A 24,470-nucleotide genomic window follows, 5' to 3' on the forward strand; every position below is an offset into this window, starting at 1 on the left:
AGAGGGTGGTCCGTGTGTGGAATGAAATTGCCAGAGGAAGTGGCAGATGCAGGTACAGTTACAACATTCAAAAGACATTTGGACAGGTACATGAATATGAAGGGTTTACAGGGATATGGACCAAGTGTGGGCAAGTGGAGCTAGTTTAGTTTGGGAAACTTGGATGGCATGAACGAGTTGAATCGAAGGCTCTGTTTCCATGTCGTATAACTCTATGACTCCAAGTACGTTTGAAATGTGGTTACTTCTTTAACATGGGTAAAGCAGCCTACTTCCTTGACCCTACAGAGTTCAACTTTGATTTCTCAATTGTCTACTTGCATTAGGAATTTAACATGCAATTTAGAAAGATTATTAAGAACTGGGAATCTTGTTACGTTATATTTTATAAAGTTGCTTTGTGCAATGACCCCAGTCGTCACAGGCTGAGATGCATTTTGGCTATCTCTGATACCATAATTATACAACTACTCACTTGTTTTGCATCTAATCTATTTACCTATGGTCGACTGTTCCCCACTTTGTTTCCTTTTTAGACCTAGAGATCAAACAAGTGAAGCATTCTCTGCAAATGATGTTGCTTGCAAAATGAAGGCTGGATTCCTATATACTGCATTACTTTTGTTGGTTTTCAGTAAGCTGTTTTACTGTGATTTAAAATTTCATGAAACTTTCTGCCTCTGAAGGTGCTGTATCTCTGTTACTGAATTCAAATTGCAGATCACGGGTGGCTGTTTCTGCTGTACCAGAAATACTGAGTCCTGTGATGTCCTATGAATCTTAACGTTAGGAAGACAATCTACATTAATCACATCTCAGTGAACAGTAAAACGTAAAGTAATTAGCACGTTTTGATATGTTGTTTTTGTTTTATTCTGCTTTTATCAACCTTGCAATTTGGAATTCAATTTATATGAAAACTGCTAAGACAGGCCATCACAGTGCAAAGCCTCACCTTGATCATTTGGAGAATTTAGGGTTAGGGATTGGTGAGCTAGATCTGCAGGATTTCTAGATTATTTACAAAATATCCCTTTGCTCTTTATCATTTATGTATAACCCTATATCACTAAATAACTGAACCTTGTATAAATATCTTACAAATATAAATGTAATAGTCAGAGGTTTCCTGCAGCATGCTCAAGAAAAGCTGAATGTTATGTTATATCATGACATGTATATGTAAATATTAAATTTGACATGTCCTTTTGAAGCTGAGAATTGAGAATAAAATGAAAAACACCCTTGGGCTGGTAAGAATATTAGAAAGTAATAAGTTCTGCAGTGGTATCTTCCTTATTGCACTGTCCCAGTTTCTTGGCAATGAATCAGGAACTAGTTTTTAGATCGATGAAGGACTTAACCTGGTTTTGAGCAGTTGAGTGGGACTTTTCTCTGGAAGTTGAATAAATGCACACTGAGTACTTCAATCAATAAAAACAAGGTTCCCAGATCAGAGCAAAGGTAAAGATGGAAGGGATATTGTAGATTAGTTGCTGCTTCAGTTGTGTAGCATCTTGAAGCATCTTGATGCCCTCTGTCACCATTATGTAGGGAGGGACAGAAGTCAGAGTAGTTACTGCTGCGATGAGAGATGCTTTTAAGATGGATTTGTTCCATCCTATTTCTCTTGAAGAGAGGTGTTGTACATCTGATGTCAAGGTGTCTGGTCCATGGAAAGCAGAGTAAATAGCTTTGGGTTTTTTTTAATTAGACAAAAGAAGCATGAGTGGAGTCAGGTTCACACAGACCTGAGAGTTTAGTTTTTGCTTTCCGTTGTTGAAGATTTTGGAGTTGAAGCTGCTGGATGTAACTGTCTCTCTGCTGCTAGATTCATTCTGCCACTGTTCCTTCTTCTGGATTGGAGGACAAAGTCAGAAGTCACATGACATGAGGTTACAGTCCAACAGGTTGATTTGAAATTACAAACTTTCGAAACGCTGCTCCTTTATCAGGTGAAGTGGAGCAGTGCTCTGAAAGCTTCTGATTTCAAATAAACCTGTTGGACTGTACCCTGGTGTCGTGTGACTTCTGACTTTATCCAACCCAGTCCAACAACGGCACCTCCTCATCATGGATTGGAGGACATAGCAAGTGAGCAAATCTGTTTTGCTGAGTTTGCCTTTACCAAGGGTGTGTTTATGGGATGCTTCTATTTTGGAACAGTTGATGAGTGGTAGTAAATTATATATTATTTTGTTAAGTATTTTGATAGAGTTAAAGTTACGCCAATTTTTTTTGTTGGTATTTTAATGGTATTTTAAGAAAAAAGTGTGTTTTGCTTAAAGCCTAATAATATTTTGACCAATCAAATCACATTTGGAATGCAGCCTTACACTTGCTTTTAAATAATATATAAATTAGGGACTAGGCTATCTCCTTGATATAACAAGGTGTAGAGCTGGATGAACAAAGCAGGCCAAGCAGCATCAGAGGAGCAGAAAAGCTGACGTTTCTTTTTGGGACCCTTCTTCAGAAATGGGGGAGGGGAAGGGGGCTCTGAAATAACTAGAGAGAGGGGGAGGCGATGATAGAAGTGGATAAAGGAGCAGATAGGTGGAGAGGAGACGGAAAGGTCAAGGAGGCGGGGATGAAACCAGTACAGGTGAGTGTAGGTAGGGAGTTTGGATAGGGGTTGGTCAGTGAGGAGGGAGGGACAGGTAGGTGGGAGGGAAGACGTACAGGTCAAGGAGGCAGGGATGTGGATAGTAGGTAGAAAGTGGGAGTGCGGGTTGGTCAGTGAGGTGGGAGGAGTGGACAGGTGGGAGAAAAGGCGAACAGGTCAAGAAGGCGGGGACGAGAGGGGCTGGTCTTTGGATGAGGTCGGGGGTGGGGAGATTTTGAAGCTTGTAAAGTCCACATTGAGACCATTGGGTTGTAGGGTTCCCAAACGAAATATGAGGTGCTGTTCCTCCAGCCTTCGGGTGGCATCGTTGTCGCACTAGAGGAGGCCCAGAATGGACATGTCATCCAAGGAGTGTGAGGGGGAGTTGAAGTGGTTCGTGACTGGGTGGTGTTGTCTTTTGTCACGAACCGAGCGTAGGTGTTCCTAGTGGCCTCCACTTGGTTTCCCCAGTGTAGAGGAGGCCACATCGGGAACAGCGGATACAATATACCATATTAGCGGATGTGCAGGTGAACATCTGTTTAATGTGGAAGGTCTTCTTGGGGCCTGGGATGAGAGTGAGGGGGGAAGTGTAGGGGCACGTGTAGCACCTCCTGCGATTGCAGGGAAAAGTGCTGGGGGTGGTGGGGCTAGTGGGGAGTGTGGAGCGGACGAGGGGGTTGCGGAGAGAACGGTCCATCTGGAAAGCAGATAAGGGTGGGGAGGGAAATATATCCTTGGTAGTGGGGTCAGATTACAGGTGGCGGAAGTGGTGGAGACTGATACATTGAATCCGGATGTTGATGGGGTGATACATGAGGACAAGGGGAATTATGTCTTTCTTGTTATTGCAGGGAGGGATGTGTGAGGGCTGAGGTGTGGGAAATGCAAGAGATGTGGTTGAGGACGTTTTCGACCACTGTGGAGGGGAAATTGCGTTCCTTGAAAAACGAGGACATCTGAGATGTACAGGAGTGGAATGCCTCATCTTGGGAGTGGATACGGCAGAGGCGAAGGAATTAGGAATAGGAGATGGCATTTTCGCAGGAAGGTGGGTGGGAGGAGGTGTATTCTAGGTAGCTGTGGGAGTCGGTAGGCTTGAAATAGATATCAGTTTCCAGGTGATCACCAGAGATGGAGACAGAGAGGTCCAGGAAGGAGAGAGAGGTATCAGAGATGGTCCAGGTGAACTTAAAGTTGGGGTGGAAGGTGTTAGTAAAGTGGATGAACTGTTCGAGCTCCTCGTGGGAACACGAGGCGGCGATGATACAGTCATTGATGTAACGGAGGAAGATGTGGGAAATTCCTCCGGATCAATGCATCAACATCCGGATTCAGCATATCATTCTCTGCCACTTCCGCCACCTGCAATCTGACCGCACTACCAAGGATATATTTCCCTCCCCATCCCTTATCTGCTTTCTGGAGGGACCGCTCTCTCCGCGACTCCCTCGTCCACTTCACACTCAACTCCAGCCCCACCACCCCTGGCACTTTTCCCTGCAACCGCAGGAAGTGCCACACCTGCCTCTACACCACCCCCTCACCCCCATCCCAGGCCCCAAGAAAAACTTCCACATTAAACCGATGTTCACTTGCACATCTGCTAATGTGGTATATTGTATCCGCTGTTCCCGATGTGGCCTCTTCTACATCGGGGAAACCAAGCGGAGGCTTGGAGATCGTTAGGAGCACCTACGCTCGGTTCATGACAAACGACAACACCACCCAGTCGCGAACCACTTCAACTCTCCCTCACACTCCTTGGACTTCATGTCCATCCTGGTCCTCCTCCAGTGCCACAAGGATGTCACCCAAAGGCTGGAGAAACAGCACCTCATAGTCCATCTTGGAATCCTACAACCCAATGGTCTCAATGTGGACTTTACAAGCTTCAAAATCTCCCCATCCCCGACCTCACCCCAAGCCTAGCCCCTCTTGTTCCCACCTCCTTGACCTGTCCGTCTTCCCTCCCACCACCTGGGCCTCCATCCCCATTGACCAACCCCCATCCCAACTCCCTACCTACACTCACCTTTACTGGCTCCATCCCTGCCTCCTTGACCTGTCCATCTTCTCTCCACCTATCTGCTCCTTTATCCACCTTCCATCAGCGCCGCCCCATCTCTCTATTTATTTCAGAGACCCTTTCCCCTCCCCCATTTCTGAAGAAGGTTACAGACCTGAAACATCAGATTTCCTGCCCCTCTGATGCTGCCTGGCCTGCTGTGTTCATCCAGCTCTACACCTTGTTATCTCAGACTCCAGCATCAGTAGTTCCTACTATATCTCCTTGATGTGTTTTGAGGAGGTTTGGCCTGGTCCATAACTCTTCCATAATGGCTCTGATCATCAGTAACACTGAAAACTTCCCTGCATTCAGCTAGGGAGTAGTTAGGCCTTTTGAAAAGGAGAACTGTGAACATCTTCAAAACTGTGAACATCAAAAACAGAAGTTTTGTAGAATTTCAACAACAGGGGTGGCACGGTGGCTCAGTGGTTATCACTGCTGTCACACAGTGCCAGGGACCCAGGTTTGATTCCAGCCTTAGGTAACTGTCTGTGCGGAATTTGCATGTTCTTCCCGTGCCTGCGTGGGTTTCCGCTGAGTGCTCCAGTTTCCTCCCACAGTCCAAAAATGTGCAGGTGCAGGTGAAGGTGGATTGGCCACATTAAATTGCTTACAATGCCCAGGGATTTGCTGACTTAGGTGGGTTAGCCATGGGAAATGCAGGGTTACAGGGACAGGGTAGAGGAGGTTGGTCTTGTGTGGGACGCTCTTTGGAGGTTCACTGTGGACTCGATGGGCTGAATGGCCTGCTTCCACGCTGTAGAGTCTCTATAAATTGGGCCAATTTTGAAATTTGAATAAAGAATGCAAGAGAGTGAGGCATTTTTTAAACATTGCGCAGAAAATTTAAAACAAAGTATAAGAGCATCTTTAAAAATATCAAACTGATTCAAGGTGGAGTTGAGGTTTCAAGGGCTTAGAGGCAGTATTGGAGGCAAGATTGGTCAAGTTATAATCTATTAAATAAAAGAATTGGGTCAGAAGTGACTGGCTAAAGCAAGACAGCAGGGCATTAAAGAGGTGAAAATAGTGTGTTTTCTTTTAAGAAAAGAAAGGAAAGTATGTCTTTTTGGAGCATCAGACATTTCCCTCTGGACGCTACATTATAAGCAGCCTGCTTGGGAGAAGCAGAAAGCATAAATTCTGCTTGACCTGTGATCAAGCAAGGAAGAAACTTGCTGCTCTCTGAAAGATTGCCAAAGTTTGTATGCTACAATTTGTTGCTTAAATTAATGCTCTTCTACATAATGAGCAAATATAATGGATGGCTAGGACTAAATTACAGACATACAGGTGGCCCAAATTGATTTGGGGTCAACGTGTTCAAGTGTTGTAGCCAAAAATGCCTGCCGAGACTTAAAAAACAGCCAAGGGCATCATGCACATCTCTAATTGAATCTATTTATCTTCTTTTTTCTGTGACTTTCAAGGACAGCTAGCATTAGCTATGCAATATTTCACAAATATTTGAAATGTTATTGTAGTCTGATAAAACAGATTTGATAAAAGAATTCACAATAGACCATAATTTCGGTTTCTGAACAAAACCAGCATCAGTAGTAATATTAATATATTAACATGAAGTATAATCAAACCATCATGAAATAACTTCACAAGCTCACAAAAAAGGATTTTGTTTAACATGTAAAAACACTCGAAATGCATTTAATTGACATTTTCTGTTTCGCTGCAGGAGTTTCTGTTTCATTTGTAAAATGTCAGAATGATCAACAGATGATACGGTTGGCAATGTAAAGTGTGTGACTTCTACCTAATGCTGCATCCTCCATCTATAACAAAACTTAAATAAAACATTATGCAGCGACAATTTTTCAGATGTCTCCAATGACTTGTACACACAATCATTGATTAAATAGTTCTACCTTTAAAAATACTTGCTACTCTGTCACAGGTATATAGAGAATGGTTTTGTCCATGTCACTTCTGAAAATAAAACCTGTGGAGATGTAGTATTTAGGTCACAGCAGCCTTTATTATTATGGTTGTGGGAAAAATTTTCTTTTACTGTTCTGTAAAGCTACGCTTGATGTTATTACTGTTATGACATGTGCTGTCTATCTGTCACAATTAGTTCTTACAAAGAAATTGCAATGTTATTTTCAGTTCCCTAACTCACATGATCTAGCCTCTCCCATTTTTGAAACGACAGTAAACATTTTAAATGTCACCCTGCTGGCTTAATTTTCTCTGATGTCTTCCAGCCTTTGTTTCTTCTTTTAGAATTTGTCCTTCCTTTTTTTAACGTAAAATAAGTTTAGCTCTTGAAACAATGAAGTAAAAGATTCTTTAATCAAAAGACAGGTGGTAATAAAACTAACATAATGGGCAGCATCCTATAAGGATCTAGGTGATGTGAGCTATGATAGGACACATGGAAGAATTGAATGAGGCCAGTCTTGATGTCAAGAGCCTCTTTTATGCATTTGCCAAGTGGCAAGATGAGTTTCTCACTAAGCGGCAATGTTTTTTTTATTCATTCATAGTTTGAGGGCATTGATGGCAGCATTTATTGCCCATATCTAAATGTTGAGTCAACCACATTGCTGTGGGTCTGGAATCATATGTAGGCCAGACCAGGTAAGGATGGCAGCCTCCTTCCCTAAAAGACATTAGTGAACCAGATGAATGACAATTGGCGATCATCATCATTAGACTCTTAATTACAGATTTTTTTTCAAAAAGTTGAATTTATCTGCCACAATGGGATTCAAACCCAGGTCCCCCAGTACCATAGCTGGGTCTCTGGATCAACAGTCCAGCAATAACAGCACTAGGCCATCACCTCCCCTTGTTGTGAATTGAACAGGATTAAAAGTTGTTAAATGCCTTAGTGTCACAACTCACCTCATTCATATATAGCTCCCTCTTTTACCAGATATATTAAGCGTAGAAAAATCTTGGCAACATCAGCTCACTTGTGGCTGTAGATAGCATGTGGGGTACAATCCACTGAACCAGCCATGGACACCCTCCTCCACAGACATTGGCATCTGGCATTTGTAAATACCTCATAAGTATTAAGACACCTTTCTGAATCACTTGCAGGTTGTTTAAGAAACATACACTTGCATTGCAGGGCACATTGGCAACAAGGCACTGAAGCTGGGACACTTTGTGTGCAGGGACAGAAACCTAGTTTCTGACTGTACCAGTTGCTTCTCTGGGCTGCTCAGTTGCTCTCTTAGCACTTGCTCACTTAGTGCCAACTGGCATGCTTGTACTATTCATGCTTTGCTCTGCCTGTCAGTGTTGATGCTTCACACAGAGCCAAAGGTTACCATTACTGCTGCATTAACCTGCTCTTTTATGTAGACACACAGACAGGTTGCTTTTCATGCTTGTCATTAAGGATCTGCCCCAAGTTTAGGAAGAGATAGATTGATTGTATATATACCACACCGAGACATCAGTTTGACACCTCCTTGCGTGGTCAACATATTCGGCCCATTAAGTTGTTCTGTTGTTTGATCATGGCTGATATGTTTCACAACCCATTCTCCTGCCTCTCCCCATAACCCCTGATCCCTTACTAAACAAGAACCTATCTCTCTGTTTGAAATATACTCAATGACTTCACTTTCAAAACATCTGCAGGAATGAGTTACACAGATTAACCACCCTCTTGTCCCTGGGATTATCCTTGTAAACCTCTTCTGGACCCCCTCCAATACTGGCATATCCTTTCTTATGTACGGGGCCCAGAATTGCTCACCATATACCAAACGTTGTCTGACCTGAGCCTTATAGCGTCTGCAGTACATCCCTGATCTTGTATTCTTGCACTCTTGAAATGAATGCTGACATTGCATTTGCCTTCCTAACTGCCAAGTGAACCTACATGCTAACCTTAAGAGAATCCTGAACTCAGACTCCCAAGTCCCTTTGGGCTTTCAATTTCCAAAGTCTTTCCCCATTTAGAAAATAGTCTATGCCTCTAGTCAACTAGTGATGGCAGGGAACTGCTCTCAGTGCTCACCCTCAGCATTGGGCTCTGCCTGGTCACCAGATCCACAACCCTCTATATCCTCTTTTACCTCACACTACTCTAACAACCCATGTGCCCAGTACTGAGGCCCATCATGTTGAACTTCCAACTGACCCCTCTGCACTCCAAATCCCAATGTACACCTTAATTATGCCAATCCTGTTCCTCTATGTGCCCCTGTGGAGGACTCAGGGTTGGTCATTGCCAATAACTACCCCCTCCACCCTCCTGTAGCCTATCATGGACTGCAATACTGTTCGGTATAGATCCCATACACTGTGCTCCCTTCTGAACCATTCCTATTCCCACCTCCACAAACCATTTGCTTCCATTGGACCTCCACATCACAAACTGTTTCGGCAGGGCTGATCCTGCTGCTCATGCACGCTCACTATGCACACTCACGGATGCACTGTACCACAAGTCATGTAAGTATGATGATGTGGTGCTGGTGCTTTATTGGTTATCCGGCGAGCCATGACTTGATCAGAATAGCACATGATAAGGTGCAGACAGAATCAAATGTGCACGTTGCCATAAGGATGAAGTAGAGAATGAGGCATGTTTAGTAAGTTGTGGCGAGAAATATTTTCATGTAAAAGGCAAGACAGTAAGACTGCTCTTTCACTAGAGAGAGAGAAACAACTGGTTTAACCTGAGGGTCACCATGCCTCAGGTGAGGGCAGAGGCTGAGAAGGAGAATCTTTCATGATCACCTCAACCTACGCTATCGGCATTGCTCCGCATCGCAAACTAACCATCCGGCCAACTGAGCTAACCAGCCCAGTTTGCATGAGAACAAGGTGGTTTATTGAAATAACAAGCAACTGGGAGGTTGGGTCATTTCATGTCATTCTGACCTGGGCCTGCTGCAATGTTCCTACAAAGCATAACAGAAACTGTAGGAACAACACCTTATTTTCCACTTGGCTACACTACAGGTTCAGGGTCTCAACATTGAATTCAATAAATTCAGAAACTGACCACTTTATGATTGTGTTCTCCATTTTTTGTAGATTCTGTTACTCCTACCCCACACCCTGCCCCGCCTTCCCCCACAGCTGTGTCATGTTTGTGATAGTAGGAACTGCAGATGCTGGAGAATCCGAGACAACAAGGTGCAGGGCTGGATGAACACAGCAGGCCAAGCAGCATCATAGGAGCAGAGAGGCTGACGTTTCGGGCCTAGACCCCGTTTGTGTCTTGATTACTTTGTATTTTGCAGCAAGGACTCATTCTCCTTGTTTCACACTTTAATTTACACCTCATTTTAAACCTTTATTTTCTCCAATGTTAACCATCCCTTTTGTCTTTTGCATTGGGTCGTCTTTACTATCTTACTCGTCCAAAAACCTATTCATCTTTCAGTTCTGAAGAAGAGTCATACCAGACTGAAAATGTTATCTCTGTTTCTCTCTCCACAGATGCTGCCAGACTTGCGTGAGTTTCTCCAGCATTCTGCGTTTGTTTCAGATTTCCCGCATCCATATTATTTTGTCTTTTTTCTTCACGTCTTCACACCAAAGTGGATAGCTTGCTGATTAAATACTGCAGCATTCAGACTCTTATGTCCCAGATTTTATCCCTAGTCTGTGCTAAATTAGCCAATCACAGTTGTGTGAATTCTTATAGCCTTGCTCTATCAGTAATGGAGAACCATGATGTGGAGGCGCCGGTGTTGGATTAGGTTGGACAAGGTCAAAAATCACACGACATCAAGTTATAGTCCAACAGGTTTATTTGAAGACACAAGCCTTTGGAGTCTCGCTCCTTCTCCAGTTGTCTGACAATCTGAAAGCTTGTGTCTTCAAATAAACCTGTTGGACTATAACCTGGTGCCTTGTGATTTTTGACCTGGTACTAGAGAACCAAAATACATTTTATAGCATTAATGTAGGCTATGTTTTCCTTAGTTTCTCTTATACCGTTTTGGTTAGTACAGAAATATTTATCTCAATTAATCTGACACTTACATCAGTGTAGTTAAATGTGGACTTGTAACAGCTAATCTTTAAGTACGAGTTGGAATCTTATTAGTGTACTTTTAATGCAAATTTTTACAAACAGTTCTCATTAGCCATTTTAACCATTTTAAAGACACTCTGCCTTTTTTTTTCATTATTTAAAACTTTTGCATTAAGTTAATTGCCTGGTTTTTTGATTTGGTTTATTATTGGCACATGTACTGACCCACAGTGAAAAATATTGTTTTGCCTGCTAACAAGTCAAATTATACCTTAGATAAGTACATCAGTGTAATAGGACAGAATGCAGAATATAATGTTACAACTACAGAGAAGGCGCAGAGAAAGATCAACTCGAATATACGAGAGGTACATTCATAAGTCTTATAACAGCAGGGAAGAAGCTATTCTTAAATCTGAGATAGTAGGAACTGCAGATGCTGGAGAATCCGAGACAGCAAGGTGCAGGGCTGGATGAACACAGCAGGCCAAGCAGCATCATAGGAGCAGAAAGGCTGACGTTTCGGGCCTAGACCCTTCATCCGAAATGGGGGAGGGGAAGGGGGTTCTGAAATAAATAGGGAGAGAGTGGGAGGCGGATAGAAGATGGATAGAGGAGAGGAAACAGACAGGTCGAAGAGGCGGGGATGGGTCCAGTAAAGGTGAGTGTAGGTGGGGAGTTAGGGATGGGATAGGTCAGTCCAGGGAGGACGGACAGGTCAAGGGGGCGGGATGAGGTTAGTTGGCAGGAGATGGGGGTGCGGCTTGAGGTGGGAGGAGGGGATAGGTGGGAGGAAGAACAGGTTAGGGAGGCGGGGACGAGCTGGACTGGTTTTGGGATGCGGTGGGGGGGTGGAGATTTTGAAGCTTGTGAAATCCACATTGATACCATTGCGCTGCAGGGTTCCCAAGCGGAATATGAGTTGCTGTTTCTGCAACCTTCGGGTGGCATCGTTGTGGCACTGCAGGAGGCCCAGGATGGACATGTCGTCTGAGGAATGGGAGGGGGAGTTGAAATGGTTCGCGACTGGGAGGTGCAGTTGTTTATTGCGAACCGAGCGTAGGTGTTCTGCAAAGCGGTCCCCGAGCCTCCGCTTGGTTTCCCCGATGTAGAGAAAGCCACACCGGGTACAGCGGATGCAGTATACCACATATTCTTAAATCTGTTGGTGTGTGTTTTCAAAGTTTTGTATCTTCTGCCTGATGGAAGAGGGTGGAAGAGAGTATAACTGGATTGGGATGGGTCTTTGATTATGTTGGCTGCTTTCCCAAGGCAGCAGGAAGTGTAAACAGAATCAATGAATAGAAGGCTGGTTTTCGAGATGGACTGGGCTGCATTCTCAACTCTTTGTAATTTCTTGCGGTCTTGGGTGGAGCAGTTGCGATAGCAGGCTCTGATGTAACGAGATAGGATGCTTTCCATGGTGTATCTATATAAATTGGTAAGAGCCATTGAGGACATGCCAAATTTCCTTACCTTCCTGAGGAAGTAGAGGCATTGGTGTGCTTTCTTGTCTGTACTTTTACTCAGCTCATGTGATTTAACAATGGTCACATGGGCTGCAAAGGAAGAGAGATTTATGTTAAGGCAGTCTACAGGGCACCGATGCAGTAGAAGAATTGACCAAAGAGTCGGACATTAAGACTAAGAGATTACAGCTGTGTTGGCAGAAGGGTGGGTGAAGTTACCCTCTCGTTATGTTTTGCAGAAGTTGATGCTGAGTTGGTGAAGTGGTCAACTGTCAAGGATTTGCTGGAAAGAGGGGCTTCAACCAAAGAGGGGTGATTAAAGCGCAGGCTCCAGCAAAGAAAGCTGAAACTGACATGGTCATAGTCTGCACTGGAGATTGTTGTGTAAGGTAATGATTCTGAAAAAAGTTAATATTGAAATTGCATTAAGCTCCCCACAATCTGATGATTTCACAGTCTTGGGTTAGAGAAGAAGTAATCAAACATGAGAGCCTGATGGAGACAGACATGTTGGGTAGAATCTTACAGTCCTGAATGATGTAGATTATTGTAAGATCGCAGCAGAATGGTGAAAGACAGTGAGGTCTATCATGACATTGGGAGTAGCTCACAGCATTTTCTAATTAGAGTTCAGGTGTCAAGATGAGATTCTCATGAGGCAGTAGGGAGCAATCTATTCAGGGTATTATTGCTTTTTAGCATTTTTATTACCAGAACATCTTGCCTCACTAAAGTGCAGCTTCCTTTCCCTTCAGAATGTAAAAGACCATTCACCCTTCTTCCGCACTATGACTCCTGGTCCCTCTACTATCTCCATTGCACCTGTCTCTGAAATGTACAGAGTTTCTTGTTTTCCTAAGGGAGAAGAAGCTCCCATTGTCTCTGACATCCTGGAAGAGGAAGGCAATGAGCGATCTTTAAATGGTGGTGCCATCCATGCATGTTCCTCTGCCATCTCTGATGGTTGCGGATGTGGTTAACTCTATTCAAGCCCTTCACTTGTGTGAGTTCCTGTCTACATCCTCCAATGGCTCACTGAGAATCAGGATCAATGGGGCTGATAGGAGTGCAGCATGCCTTCTAACTACTGCTGCCTTTCACTGCCAGCTTCGGCACAGCACTCTGACCTTCTCTTCTAGGCACTGCCAGTGTCCATATGACCTGATCAGAATCTCAGAGCCAGCACCCCATTACGTCTACTGTCGGCATCTGCTTGCATCCAGGAGCTTGTTCCTATCACTGCCTCCAAGCCCACTCTAAATCTCTCTGTCACTGGGAGCTAGCACATGATTGGTGTCAGAACATGTGACTGGGCAAGAGCAGATGGCGTGGCTGTTTTAACTATGCCCATGTCACTACTTACTCTTTGTAAAATTCTACACAATGCATTTTCCAGTCTTTTCTGTTTGCCTTCAGAATTGTAGCATTATTTGTACAATTAAAAGGCTAACTTTGAGTCTGAATAACTGTGGAGGGAAAGCTATCCTTGTTTGAAGTGTAAACTTCAGCATAGTAGAACCTTCCCCAGTGGTACTGCTAAGGGAATGATGAAGGGTGACAATCTCAATTTCCATGCTGGTCATTAATCTCAACCTATGTCATCCTCCTTGTAGTGTCCCTTTGAAAATATGCAGTGGCACAGAAAGGATTGATGATTCTGTGATGCTGTGCTGGGCATTCGAAGATCACCTGATGAAACAAAAACGTTACTTCGTGATTTTCATAGCAGGAACACCTTGAATGTCAGGTTGTGAAGCATTTCACTGGAGTAGCTGTTAGTGCCATAAGTTCATTTCCACTCTCTGGTGGATTAGCGGCTGATATATTTTGCACCGTTGAGGTAAAAATATTTGTCATATTTGTACAAAGATTGTGCTGCAAACATGTCAAATTTGAGCTGTATCTGAGTAATCATCTATTCACACAATAGAAAATTGCTACCAGAAGTAATCATATGCAATAAAATAAGAAGGCACTGGGACACATTTTGGCACAGCAGGTTAAGTACCAAACTGCATTGTTATGGTAGAATAGGATGAGGTTATCAATTCTCTTACTCCAGTCACTTCAAATCCAAATTGTAACTTTATTTGGGGATGCCAAGCAAAGACAAGATTGATCCTCAGTAAAAGGGGGTCAGAGTGAAGATTTTATTCAGGATCATTTATAGGCTGACTATCCATTCTTTAAAATGTCATTGGTATCAATCAGTTGACCAGAATGGAGAAATAATAACAGGTACTTACCTAAAACAAGATAGACTAGGATTTGTCAAATGGGTTATTCCTGATGTCCTAATTGGAACCGAGTATTATTTACATTCTGTCTTTTTCCTGATTCTCATGTAATTAAACTTAGAACAATAAGGAACAAAAACAGAAGTTGCTGGAAAAGCTCTGCAGAACTGGCAGCATCTGTGAAGAAAAAAATCAGAGTTAACGTTTCGGGTTCCTTGTCTGAAATGTAAAATTCAGCATGGTAGAATCTTCCCCAGTGGTACTACTAAGGGAATGATGAAGGGTGAGGAAGGGTCACCGGACCTGAAATCTTAACTCTGATCTTTTCTTCACTGATGCTGCCAGACCTGCTGAGCTTTTCCAGCAACTTCTGTTTTTGTTCCTGATTTACAGCATCCGCAGTTCTTTCGGTTGTTATTTAGAACAATAAGTGCTTGTATGGAAAGTGTGTGTAATTCAACATTAGGGGAAGCTTTACTTTGATGTAAAACACTACCAGATGACAAGGAAGTGTGCATTGACTAGCTATGGCATAGCTCTGTAAGAGCATTCCTGCCTTCTGAATCAGAGATTGGGGGTTCAAATCCCATGCTTGGGCCTTGAGCATAAAGGAGTTTTGTGAACAAATGCAGCAGCTCTACATCACAGCCACAACTTGTCCCTCAAATCTAATATCATTAATCTAAGGCTTGAGAGCTCAAAGGTGGCATGATAGCTTTTAGAATTTAAAGTTCTTCAAAGAATTTCATGTTAACGTTGTTTTCACTTTATTCATGTCATGGTTATTTGTTAAGACTACCTTTTAGCCAGAGAACTATGTATGCAGCCTGCCTTATGGTTAAAGGGGATAAGGATGTTTCCTCTATTGTCATGAACACAACGTCTGTGTTTTTATTTGTTCATTCTTTGTTGAATGTTTGTGTTAGTATCTGGTTTTAGATTCACCACTCTTGTGGAATGTGGTAGAACTTGCAGGTTCCCCTGGAACAAATGTAGAAATTGCCGGAGAAATTGCTCAGCAGATCTAAAAGTATCTATGGGGAGGAAGCAGAGCTGATGGTTCCGGTCCAGTGACCCTTCTTCAGACTCATTTGGTCCTCCCTCCTCTGCATTGTAAAGAACGTTGCCCGAGATCACTCTCAGAATTGAAATGTTGTCAACGAAATTGAAGTGCTGCCAGAATAACTGCCAGTTAACTCCCTGAGAGGGCATGCATTTGGACAGTACTGAAAATGCTTTATAGACCTTTCATTTCCTTCCCTTGACTGACTGCCCCCATTACAGCCAGGATACCTGACTCCTCCCACTTCACTCCTTCATGCCCTGATCCCTCTCCACAAACCCCCTCCCCAGCGACTCAGCCTTGCCAGTCCTGAACCACCAAGTAAATCCATTCTCCTGCTCCCCTCCCATGTGTTGACCAGTCAAACTGGGAAAACCACGGACCTTACACACAGCCAGAAAAGCCAACTGCTGCACGCCATATTTTAAACAACTGTAACCATGTGGCACAAGATTCTCATGTAACTGTTGACTTTATCCTGAGGGCTGGACTTTATTAAAAACTGTTTCATATTAATGAGCATTTACAGAATACAAGCATATTACAAATAACAATCCATCAACATGCCAGTGCCTTTACTGCTGCATTTAAACCCAGCATCAGTAAAACGAGATTTTGCGTCCTGCTTAATTAAGTCACCTCACACGCTACGTTTACTGGTACTCCATAAAACTTCCTCAAGAGAAAGGAAATACTAGCAAGATTTTAGAAATAAATTGAAGACTCCAAATCATCCTTTATTTCAAGCGATAAAATATTATGGGCGCTTATGATAGGTGACTCCACAAGACTTAACATCGCATAAATCATGAATGACAAAATCTAATTTGATGAATTGTAATAATGGGGCTGAAAATCTTCATACCTACTTGCACATTCAGACTACAACACTGACAAAAGTACAGAGAAATGTTGAAAATAATCTGGAACATGTATATGCCAACTTTTAAAGAATTGTAGGAACAGAAAGAACTGTGGGAATATTTAATCGATCTTTGGTGGCAGAATGAGTTTGGAAAGCATGCAAAGTTCTTGGTTTCATTCAAAGAGCTAGTGGTGAGTATTTTACGTCCCTGGTCTACTGGAAGAAGATCCTTTCTTGGCTCATTCTAAAATTGTTCTCTTTCTAGGAGACATTAAATTTGCATCATTCTCTCTGCTCTTGTCTACCTCACTCAAGTTCAGTTTGAAGCACTCTCTCCATTGTTTGCTTGTCAGCTGTCAGAGTGGTTAACTTAAATTTGATCTCTTTTGATCTGAACAGTTTTGACATTCCACTTTCTTGTTAAGTTGACTTTGAGATTTCAAAATGCTTTTTGCAGCAAGGACCTCACTATGCTAAGGAGCTGTCTTCAATTTTTCAGCAATTACATCTGCTGCAGATAGTTTCATAGGTTGAGAGGCATCAGTCATTCCTGGTCATATTCTGAGAGTTTTGCTTTTAACGGTTTAACTCCTACAGCCCTATATCGACTTGCATTACAGCAAACCCAAGCATATGCAAGATATTCCCTTGTGATCTGTACTAGATATTTGTGTGTTTCACACAAAGTGCTTCTCCAATCTCGCTGAAGATGGGCTAAGTGAATGGTTGACAAAATGAGGCCAGATACAAATCATGAAGGTATTCTATTTGCCAACATGAGACCGTGAAGTGTACCAGCTGTAATTAAAACTCTCTCCTTCCACATACATTGCTTCAATCTCTGTATGTGAAGAAAATAATGGCCTTCCATGTTGAAGTACAATGTTGGACTGTCTTTCTAGCACTTTCAGAATGACCTTACTTCCTATAATATTGCTCGTTACGCACTCTTGCATTTTGACCTCTGGTTTAGGGTACAGCTTGCATTGACTGAATGTTTCTGGTGTTTTTCTCTAGGGACAATGTATAACCCAGAACTGTGGACTATCAAGTATCACCTAATTTGTAAATTAACCCCACTAAACAAAAATAATTAAAATTGCCACACCAGATAATAAGTTGGCATTTTAAGAAATGTCCTTATTATCTGCTTTTGATGCAGCATGTCAACTCAAAAACACCTTCTAAAATTATAATCTATGGTTGAAAGTTTCCCCTCCCTGATGTGATGAGAATAATAGTGACAACATTGCTTCTCAATTCATTGCTTCTTGTCAGATTCTGAACTTTGGAAAAAATGTTCCTGGATTTCCTCTGAAGCCGTAAATGGTAACTTCTGCATCTCCAGAGATTGTGGGAGAAAATTCATCTCAGGCCATGAAATACACTCATAACTAAACTTTAACTGCAAACTGCAACATTCAGCCCTGTGTCTAATCAAGTTGTCCCATCAATTTAACCTTTTGTCATGATAATGGAGGAGCCCTGAAGTACTTGCAAACGTATTGGATTCCTATACTTTTTAAGGAAAAGATATACAGCCAAAATATGATGATGGGTATAAGTTTAGTGGCTATCTAGAGAGAGACAAAGAGCAATTTTGTAATGCCACACCTGACAATGCGACAAGGAAGTTTCAAAAGGACTGCTGTAAAAGGGAAAAAAAATCCATTACAAACTGTCCCAAGACTGTGATAATGAGAGATAAGACAGCTGGTTGGGAAAGACATAAGAATTGCTGTCTTTCCCTTTTAAGAATACATAAGAACAAGGCTTAAATGCCAGTTCAACTCTAGTCTGTATGCACTAGTGAAAAATGGTGTGCCAATGTATTGATGTTCTAGCCTTGGTGCAAACACTACTATGCTGTGAAGGTCAGAGTCAAAGAACCACTCACTAGTTATCCTTGTGTTTCAAGCGAAAGCCTCTTGTTTTGAGTGCTGGAGACCAGCAAAGGTCAGACAAAAGGAAACAGGACAAAAGAATAACTTTGTTACTCTGGCTGGGCTGGGCTGGGTTTGGTAGGGTTGGGAGAACCCGATGTCAAAAGGAAACAGCACACATGTATTTCAACTAACCTACAAAGAGCAAGAATCTTGAAGCAGCCTGTTTAACTATCAACATTCATTTATCTACCCTTCCAAAATGACCCATGGAGAGCTTGATGCCTTCTTATAACTCACAACTGTCTCCAATTTTATGTCAACAGTAAACTTGGAAATATTGGACTTGGTTCCTTAGAATCATAGAATCTCTACAGTGCAGAAAGAGGCCATTCAGCCCATTGACTCTGCACCCCAACCCACCAAAGACTATCCTACCCAGACGCAGCTGCGCACTGTAACCCCACATTTCCCATGGCTAATCCAGTTAGCCTGCACATCCCTGGACATTATAGCATGGCCAACCCACTTAACCTGCACATCTTTGGACTGTGGGAGGAAACCTAGGCATCCAGAAGAAATTCATGCAGATGCGGGGAAACTGTGCAAACTCCTCACAGAGAGTTGCCCGAGGCTAGAAACAAACCTGTACCCATGGTGCAGTGAGGCAGCAGTGCTAACCACTGAGTCACCACACCACCATGCTATCCTTCATCAAGTCATTTATATACCTCATAAAAATCTGGAGCCCAAGCAAAATCCTTACAGTACACCACTATGCAGTCCCTACCACCAGGGAAAAGACCAGTTTATTCCCCTTCTGTTTCCAGTCTATCAATCAATTCTCAAACCATGGCAGTATATTACGCATAAGCTCATGAGCTTTAATTTTGCCCTCCAATTGTCCATCACACTCATGATACCTTTCAAATCTGCTCCTACCTTTGTTGACCTGCTGATGAAATCCTCATCCATGCCTCAGTTATCTTTAGACTCGATTATTTCAACACTCCTAGCCCCTTGCCTTGTTTTATGCCTCATAAACTTGGGCTTATTCAAAATTCTGTGGCCCAGATCCTGACTCTCACTCAGTCCTATTCATAAATCATCCCTTTGCTCATTGACCCATATTGACTCCTGGTTAAGTCATGTGATAGTTTTCAAATCTTTATCCCTCCCTGTCTGTGTCCCCTCCTCCATGCCTACGATCACCTAAGATGCTCCTTTGATTCTCCCTGAAGTTGATTCTTAAAACCCATCACTTTGAGCAAGATTTGATTATCTGACTTAGTGTCAAATTTTGCTTTAACAACACCCTACTGAAGTACCTTGGAACATTTTATTATATAAAGGTGCTATATTAATGCACATTTTTTTTTGTTGGATGCTGCTTCAATCTCAACTCAACCAATTAGGGAGTTTTGCCTATTGGAAGCATTTACAAGAGCAAATTGTCCATAATTTTCCTACTGTCTGCTATGGGGTTGACATCAAATGGTCTCTTTCTGTGCTTCACCCTTTCTATGATTTTATGGTGACAGTAATGGAATCCTCTCCTCATTTAAAGCCTACACATGTGCAAGGGTCAGTAAGTAGCAAATGGGAGCAGGAAACCAAGCCAATTTGGTCAATAAAATTAATAACCATAGAGTCAGGAGCATAACAAATTGGATCTGCTGACCTCTATGTGCCATTGTATGGTCAATGTTCCCATCAAGGAAGATTTGAGCCAGAGTGTCTGCACAGTTACCCATATCCAGGAAGTCATCAGTGAAGGTTGGCAAGAATTGGAGAGAAAAAAAAGTTTCTCAAAGATTTTATGACTTTATTTCTGCTTGCAACTTATATATTTTGAAAGCAAAAATGAAGGGATCAATTTTTACAAAATGTATAGACTTCGATTAACTTCTGTGAATCATTTTATCCACTTCTGGTTTAATACTGATACTAATGGGAAGGATCAATGTATCTAATCGTATACCTGCAATTAATCTATCCAGGAACAATTTGGCCTAGTGAGAACTTCAAAATTCTAATTTCAAAAGTGGCTTCCTCTCATGACATCCTTGGTTAATTTATTGATGAAAAGAGAAGCAGAAATTATATGGGATTTGAGGCTATGATTAACACAGTAAAGAGAAAGTATACACAATGTAGGTTACACCAGTGATAGTTCTGTGCAACAAGTCTCGAGAAAGAGAAACAGTCAGAGATCAGGATTTGTTACAAATAAATTTTATGCTGGTAACATAGACCTTCCTGTCACTTCCCTTTAATTTGGGATGTGCCATGGTGATACAATCTTTTTCATTGTGCAGGAATTGTGTTGTTTTTCAGAAAAATGAAGAAATCTCTCAGCTTTCTGGAACAACAGACTGGCTCTTCCTTGAATATAGAGTGACATATTTTATTGATTAATAACTGTGATCTACTCCTGATGTCTGTAAAGATTTCAACTAAAAATGAAGTCTGAGCATTTGGATCACTGAGAAAATATTCAGATTTCACCTGAACATATCTCCCTAGCTTAGCTCATGTAATACCCTTGAGATAAGACCAAAATATTTTATCCTTGGACTGTCACCTTACAGATATAACTGTCTTTTTAATTCCTTCTTTCCCTGTTTTTTTAATTCATTCACAGGATGAGGGCATTGTTGGCTAGTCCAGCATTTATTGCCCATCCCTCACTAGCCAGAAAGCATTTGAGAGTCAACCACATTGCTGTGAGTCTGGAGTCACATGTAGGCCAGACCAGGTAAGGATGGCAGTTTCATTCCCTACATGACATTAGTGAACCAGAAGGCATTTTCCCGACAGTTGATAATGGCTTCATGGTCATCATCAGACTCCTAATTCCAGAATTTCGTTGAATTCAAATTCCACTATCTGCCATGGTGGAATTCAAACCTGGGTCTCCAGAACATTACCTGGGTCTTTAGATAAGATTCTTTAGACCTTTAGACCTGGGTCCAGTGATAACACCACTAGGCCATCATTTCTCTCCTGTTCTCGTATTTGATTAAAGTTGGCTCCTCATCAGACATCAGTGCAAAAAGAAACTGGCCTAGAAATTATAGTGTGGACCATTAATATACACAAACTTAATTCACTCCCCCATGTTTTAGTAGAGATTGTGAGCCATTCCTTTAAACGATGATAGCAAAAAGGGACATTTCAAGTTCTTATGTCTCTATTTTCTTATAAAATTTTAATGGTGCTCAGTTTGGTCTTTAATTTTAATTTACTTTTGGCACATAGGCAGCACTGGCAGTGCAACATTTATTGCAAACCCCCAGCTGCCCTGACCGTATGAAATATCAATCACATAGTGCTAGACTGGACACACAGACAGGCCTAACCAGATAGGAATAGCACGTTTCCTTTTGTGAATGATGTCAATGATCCACCTGGGCCTTTACAACAACTTTTTATTGTCATTTAATATGTTAGATGTACTAATTCAAAGCCAAATTAAAATTTAAATGTTTCATAATAAAATCTGTTTTGCTGACTTTTAGTTTTTGGTAAAATATCTGAAAACTTATGTGATCCAGTTCTCTTGATTTGTTATTTCGTTCTCTTAGTCTTCTGAGCTATCACTTAGATGCATACAGCACGGAACCCTTCAGTCTGACTCATCCATGCCAACCATGTTTCCAAAACTGAACTAGTCCCATTTGCCTGCAAGATCCAAGTACGGTGCTAGTGCAGTCGAAATTTTCCCTGCAGTAATGACAGAATTTCTGAGCAATCTGAACATCAATCTTAAAAAAAAGTATTGCAGTCAATTTTGTACTTATCAATTTGAGATGGACCAACATTTTTCAACTTGATATACCCAACTTTAAGGTCGGTATATTGCAGGATAGATACAGATTAAAACTCACACCATATTGAAGATCCAATCAGAAGAACATCCTGCAGCACTGGGAGATTTATTTTGTCTACATCAGCTCCTCAAACAGATTTGTTCCTAAGTTATTGTAAATTAATACCAAATTTGAGCTTTTCTTTCAGACTCTAATTTTAAACTCTTTTTGGAGAAATTGGAATGAGCCTGAAATGCCTGAATTTCATGCCATCTTGTGTTTAGGCAGCAGCAATATGAACAAAGTTTAGAATTTAACTCATTGCAGTAATTAGATAGACAGGCAGGTAGGGGTGGGGGCAGCACTGGGGAGCAACACATCTTGTTATTGTCAGGATAGGTGCTGGCAGTTTGTAACACACAGGCCTGACCTGGACAGACTCAGGTTAGACTAGGCCAGGGGAGGCCTCAATATTGCTCTCATGCTTCTGAACCCACAATCAAAGTTTGAACACTGTCCTGTTTGGTTCTCCTCTATCTCTTCCCACAACTGATCCCCTGCTCAGGCCACAAGTCAAAATGTGATTGAAGCCAAATCGACATAATGAAAGCATAATCCCATCGATTTCCAACTAGCTCCGTTCTGCATTTTGAAAGGAGCTAGTTAAAATAGACTGCATTAAGGGAGGAAGATGTCAACAGGTAAATCACCTGAGTGCTTTCAGCTGCCAGTTCATGTGTTTTCTGCCAGAAGCACAGTTATGATAATACCACTGTGGTTCTAAAATAATTTGCTTAATTGAACATAAAGGGCATTCTTCAGTTTTACATGTAATTTCTATCAGCAGTGATTGCTGGTACGAACGTTTATTACCTGAAAACCTCAGCAATATAATCCTTAATAATCATGGTTTTCTTTGCCCAATTTTACTTAATTCAATGTTGATTATACAGAAGATTCAGTTTTATATAAAAACATTTCAACATCAACTCTGATTGTAGTTGATACTTTCCAGCTGATAACAAGTCATCTTGTCTGTCAAGTATGAAGAAGGAGAAAGTGAAGAGGATATTAGCTTTCTAACTGGATAACAGCTGGCATCGCCTTGGAGAATTGGAACCATTTTATTGGAACAAATCTACATCTAAATTTTAATTTAAATTTAAATAATGTACCTTCAGGATGTTATCAACTTATTTTATACGGAAGACTACATTTTATGTCTTATGGCATTTTGTGAATTATACACCTAGAAAATAGATTCAATTTTAATGAAGTTTGTTTCAAACACGTGACATGCATTTGTAAACAGTATCCGCTGTTATGATGCATTCAGTAACACACACATGCACTGAAGGCAAGCTGATTGATAACATTCCTTTCAATTACTGAACCATTTTTAATTGCTCCTTGCTGATGGAACGTGGATTAGGTGAAGGTATATGTGGAAATGTGAGGCTTGGTGCAATTAAAATAAAGCCAGCCTCTTATCCCCTCTGAATCTGCTGTCTTCCTACCAATAAATAGGTGAACAAAATGTTCTCGGAAGCATTGAATCCTACTTTAAAATAAACGAAGGGGGTCCATTGAAATTTTTTTTATTTATTCATGGGATGAGGGCCTCACTGGCTATGTTAGTGGGACTCTGAAGCAAGGTGGCTAAGGCGGGCAATGGAGCGTGGCAACGTCTGGGGCCCAGCGTGAGCCCGGTTGGCGGCAGCGGTGAGGTAATGGCCGGCGGTCAGCGATGCGGCGGCGGTGAAAAATGGCAGTCGGTCTCGGATGGTGGCAGTTGGTCAGGAAGGATGGTGACGCGGGTGAAGCAGCGATTGGGGCCAAAGCCTTACAAGTGGCGGTGAAGCCTGGTGTCCTCGATGGAGGTCAGCAGTGACAATCGGCGGTGAATGTGGTTAACGAGCATGGGCAGGTCTTAGCCCAGCGGGGGTAAAAGCATTCTCAGTCCAGGGGATAGCAAGCCCTCTTGGGGAAAGCCCAGCTCGGAGTGCCTGCAGGCCCATGGCTTAAGAAAGGACTGTAATGTTTGACTTTTTAACTTTATTTCCTTATCTTTCTATTTTTCTACGGAGAAGGCTGTAGTACTGAACTTTTTAACTTATTTCTTTATTTTTATACTTCTGTAATTAAGATTTTGTACGCAGGCACTTTGTGCGGAAAATGGCACTGTGTGTGGTGACATCATGCACTTTTCACTGTATTCTTGTACCCCGTACTTGAGTACACGTGACAATAAAACCTAAATCTAAGTCGTTATTGCTCATCCCTGATTGCCCAGAGGTCACTAAAGTCATCTACATTGTCTGGATCCAATCTATAACTTTGTTGAAACCCTGTGTGGGTGAAAAGGAATGACAACATAATTCTAAGACAATATTTTGTGTGCCTTCGAGTGGAAGCGTTCTCGTATGTCTGCTGCCCCTGTGGGTCTTGGTGGGTGAATGATTGCGTAGGACAGAATGATACCAGAAATATTTGG

The sequence above is a fragment of the Rhincodon typus genome, chromosome 5 (genome assembly GCF_021869965.1).
Source record: "Rhincodon typus isolate 14 chromosome 5, sRhiTyp1.1, whole genome shotgun sequence".
In the NCBI taxonomy this organism is placed as follows: domain Eukaryota; kingdom Metazoa; phylum Chordata; class Chondrichthyes; order Orectolobiformes; family Rhincodontidae; genus Rhincodon; species Rhincodon typus.